The sequence below is a fragment of the Bremia lactucae genome, assembly GCF_004359215.1.
Source record: "Bremia lactucae strain SF5 chromosome Unknown BlacSF5_NotPlaced_200_SHOA01000120.1_2678225bp, whole genome shotgun sequence".
In the NCBI taxonomy this organism is placed as follows: domain Eukaryota; phylum Oomycota; class Peronosporomycetes; order Peronosporales; family Peronosporaceae; genus Bremia; species Bremia lactucae.
The window spans coordinates 2,155,395-2,160,709 of NW_027152213.1; positions in this window are offsets into that span (position 1 = coordinate 2,155,395).

The window sequence follows — 5,315 nt, forward strand, 5'->3', positions numbered from 1 at the left end:
TTAAGTAACATGTATGTGAAACTTAGTATCATGGAACGGGAAGGGCCTATCACAATGGACCTCTCAAGCGTTGTGTCAAAGCCTTCTTATGTGACTTGGAAGCTCCCCTCTTCTTCATTCATCATGTCCATCGTGGATGGTACGTGTGCGGCCGTTTATGGGACCACGAAGTGCTACCAGGTGTAACTAGGCGCCTTTCGTTAGTACTAGCCAATCTGCACAGATATAAGTGAAGGTGAGGTGTAACGGGTTGTATCGCTACATGAAATTAACACTTGAAGGTTGTTAATAAATATGTTATTTAAAAGGTGGATAATATTTAGAGAGTATAACTTTGCATAGTAATATTCGAAAAGTTTATTCATTGGTAGATATAGGCCATTATATAAACTTGCTCCGCGGTCCAGTCAGCACTGGATGCGCGCAAAGAGAGAGACAGATAAGACTTTATTACATTTTTGTATTAGTATATAATTAAGCAGGTATTAAATAGATAAAAGCAGAAGAACTTAATTATATTAGTTTTTAATTAACCCTCTTTAAAGCAAGTGTTTTAAAGAGAGTCTTCCTCTGCACGTACTATACGTGAAGTGACGTGAAGCACCACTCGCACTGAAGCAGTGCGAAGTGGAATTGTACTGAAGCAGTACAAATCGTAGTGCCCGTTACACTTGGTAGCACTTTGTAGTCCGTCCAAGGACCACAATTCCAACATCTAACATGGACATGTTAGATGGTAATGGAAATACGCATCACGTTTCGTGATAGCCACTCCTTTCTAAGTGACATAGAAAGAAGTGCGGTCAAACGAATTAGTTCAACCTTAGGGAACGATGCCATCTTGGCCATGCTGTCCGATTTGGACAGAGATGCCCTCCATTCAGCCATCGCCATGTTAATACAACATGAAATTGACGAGATGAAGGAGAAGGTAGCCTTGCTGAATCAGCAACGCTCCCAACAGGCAGAACTGTTGAGGTTACAACAGGTACAGACCCCTGTACCTGGGATGACGCACACGCGTCGTCCCGAAACCTTACAGATTGACATCTCTAAGAATTCAGGAGTCGAAGAAAACCTCTCTCTTGAGATGGTTTGTCGAGTTGGACGATGCCATAAGGGCACGTCACATCATCGACGAGCAAATGCAAGTCGCATTCGCTCAATCAAATTTGGCAGGTCGTGCCAAAACTTGGGCATTGGGCCTTAAGTTGCGCGACCCAAACGTCTTTGGGTCGCCAGAGGCTTTTAAAGTCCGGCTCAAACAGACGGTTGAACCACCAAGGGCTGAGTTCAGAGCTCGTTCAGAGCTTCTGAAACTCAAGCAAGGCAAGCGTGATGTTCACGCATATGCCCAGCACATACGACTCTTAGCGAGTTGTATAACAAATAACCCAGTCCATGAACACACGTTGATTACGGTGTTCATGCAAGGTCTTACGGATGGTCCCGTAAAGACCCACCTGTTCTGCTTGGAACTGGATACGATTGAAGAAGCAATATCCGTTGCGGAACAGGAGGACTTTAACTTGAGACAGGCCCAAGCTAGTTCGTCATCGTATCGTACTCCAAGACGACACGAGCTAGGAGGTCCAGAACCCAAGGACCTCTCTTACGTCGAATGCGAGAGACCTCGTTTTTCGAGCAATAAGCGATAGCAGAAATGCCATCGCTGCCAAAAATTAGGACACTACGCTCATGAGTGTAGTGTTCCACGCCCAGTATGCTCCGACCATAATTCATAATGTTTCTGACAAAGAAGATTCGGAGCCTAAAGCTCCGCCGACGACACGTGAACGTGCTCAGTCAGTGCCACAAGCCAGTCGTTTAGAACGTGGCTTTGTGACGGGTGGCCTCGTTAAACGAGCCAAGAGCGTCGCTCTTCTAGAGCACATAGTTATTATGGCGTCTTTAAATCATGGAGGGCTCAGGGAAAATCGCTTGGAAGTATTTTCCCGATCCCGGTCGTGTTGCGCTCAAATGAAACGCCCGACCAATACGAGGCGCAATTCCTGCACCGCATTCATCCGCATTCATGCGATGAAGCAGCGGTCGCAACGAATTAATTTCGCCCGCTTGCGTGTGAAATAAATCATGGGCGGTACTGTACCCCCTGTTTCTCTTCACAACGGTACTTCTGATAGTCCATTTGAGAATAGCGAAGAGGCCTCAGCTGATGCTCTTTTTCATAGGCAGCCACCAAGCCGGGTACATCAATACGTAGGGTATCGATCGGTTCCCAAGAGTCAAAATTCTTCGGGTAACCTTTTTTATTAAAGCGAAGATCTGATACCGTTGCCTCAAGGAGCGGTGAGCAAGCAACCTTCCAACAAGGAAGCGTTGATTCCCAGCCGCATCTATCAGTGCAAGCGGCGCCCGATAGGAGCGGCGATCTCGCTCACCTACTCGCGGCTGCCTTTCCTTCGTCCGTACAGACACAAGCGTTAAGCGCTGCTGAACGACGTTTTGTGGATCTCGAGGGTCAAGTCTTTCGACTGACCTCGGATCTTTATGATGTCCGAGCGAAGGCTCGTCAGGGTTATGAATACCTGAAGACTCGCTTGGATCTTCTGGAGAAGATAATGCTGAGGGATCCGCGTTACTCGCGTGATGCCCCTCGCTCTCTCCGAGTCCTGTTCGTGGTGGGAGGAGTCAGTCGGCTGATAGTTTTTGCTGTCTCCGTCCCCCTCACCCGAACGACGCTCGACTCACAGTCGACGTCACCATCGGTCTCCTTAGACGGATGAGGTATGTGACCTCATTTGGGTCTACATACCGTTTCATACGACCCACGTAAAATACGGGGTGCGTCTTCATATCCGGGGGAAGGGTGAGCCTATAATTTAGGTCTTTAATCTCTTTTACCACTGTAAAGAGCCCAATGAAATGCGGCACAGACTTAATGCGCTGACACTGTTTGCAAGAGCGAATATAGTTGGCCACCCATCGATATAGATGTGGCCACCAAAGTTCCTCTGATACTTTTACAAATGTCTTTTCACGGCCCAGATGCCCACTAGATGGCGCATCATAGAGCTCGTGAAGGATCATCAGCTTGAGATCTGTGTCATGAGGCACATAAATTCTCAAGGGATCACAAGGTGACAGCTGATGCCATAACAGGCCAACACTGTCGCTAAAGCGATTTAGCTTAGCTTTCAGTGCGACGGAAGGGTTACCTTTCGTCTACCAAAGTGATCCAACAGAAAGCGACAATGGTCGTTCTGACTGTAGCTCTCTTTAATTTCAGAGGCTAATGAGCTCGTCACGTGGTTGCCTTCATGGCTGCCAACCTTGACGGCTGAAATTGTGTTTTAGCACTAGAAAACACTTTCCTGGTGTCTTATATCGAAGTCTGATTCGTGCGATAAAGCGTCAGCCAAGGCATTCGACTTACCCGGCTTATATTCAACTTTTTTAAATTAAATTCAGAGAAGAATGTGAGCCATCTTGCCATTCTAGGCGAGAGGTGCGGTGACTTTATTGCGGTCCGCAGTGATGCATGATCCGTATAAACCACAAATGGTTCGGTGCCCAGTAGGTGCACGCAAAACTTGACAAGAGCATACTTTATTGAAACTAGCTTTTTGTCATGCACGGGGTAATTCAGTTCCGCGGCTTTTAAGAGACGGGACTGATAAGAGATGACGCGGTCTACACCGTCGTCATCCATCTGGATGAGCGCGCTGCCGATTGCAAAATTACCTGCATCGTAACGACGCTAAAGGGCTTATCCGCGTCTGGCAATACCAAGACCGGTTCCTCTACAAGAGATTGCTTCACTGATGTGAACGCATCATCTTGTTCTTTTAACCAAGCCCATTCTGCGTCCTTTTTAAGGAAATCAGATAATGGTTTAGTTTGCTCCGCATAATTCTTGCTACATTTATGCAAGTAATTAGCGAGCCCTAGGACTTGGCACAAATCCTTCACATGCCGTAGGATTAGCCATTCCTTTACTGATTTGCCTTGTCTGGGTATGCTCGTACATCATGTGTTTCTACGATGCATCCCAGCGCAGGTATCTCAGGAACCCCTATGACGCACTTTTGCAAGTTGACGTACAGTTGGGCGTCCTTCAAAGTCTGCAACACAGCGTCTTAATGACGCTTGTGCGACTCTATTGCGCTCAGCCCGTCCTCGGTCCTACTATGCACAAATACATCGAGTACTGAGGCGTGTAGGCACGGTGCTGACGCATCACGTGAGCCACCACTCGGTTGAATGTCGCCGGCGCGTTTTTCAACCCTTTGGGTCATTACAAGCTACTCCTAAAGCAAACCGCTCGAGGTGCATACTGCCGTTTGTGCTACATCGGACTCTCTCATGAGTACCTGATAGTAGCTATCCTTTAAATTAAACGCGAAAAAGAAAGACTTCCCATGGAGTTCAACAAGACATCTTTCCGCGGGATTGGCGTTTGCTACGGTATGTTCGCCGTGTTCAGCTTATTGTAAGCATGAACCAAGCGCCATCCACATGTGGCTTTACGCACACAGAAGGTCAAGCTGCAGTGAGGAGACTTGCTCTCACGTACATACCCCCCCTTGGCTCGCTTATCCAAGAACTCATCGATATAATCGACTTGTTCTCTGGGCAACGGCCATTGCCTGGTCACACAATATTGGTGCCAGGTTCGAGGTCTATTTCGTGCCCGATGCTCCTGTCTGCTGGTAGGCGGCTCGGCACTTTTTCTGGGAACACATCACGATGTTTCCACAGAACCTCAAAGAACGGACTGTCTCTCAAGGCATCCCAGCCTTGAGCAGCGTACCGCTTCTTTTTGTCCGTTTCTAGGACGCTCTCGTCCATTGTGGACGACGAGCAACAGTCCAACAAGTTCGCTCCTGGAACTGGTGTGACTAATTCGTGGATATTTCCTTCCTTTAATTCGGCAAGGGACAGATCCCACGACATCTCCGGGAGATATACTCTCTCCTCGGCAGATTTAAAGACTTGCCGGAGCACCTCAACTGAAGATGCCTCCGCAATTTCGTCTTTGACGGCCTCGAACACCTCGTTCGAAGGCCCTTCTCTTTATTAGAGAATGATCCAAAGGTCACTCGTTTAGACGTGCCTTTGATCGTCCTAATCTGTCGGGTACTCGTTCTTCGAGTCACCACGACCTTTTTCTGGGAAGCGGGTGCCGTTGCACTCCTGGCTAACGCACCCCTTCCAACCGCACCAGGCTCTTGGCACTGTGCCGGTTTATGCGACGCATGACTTCGTGTCAGCTCGCCGTCTACTGCCACAGGCTCTCGGCTCTGTGCGGTACTATTGGACGCATGACTACTTGTCATCGCCCTTCTCACTAC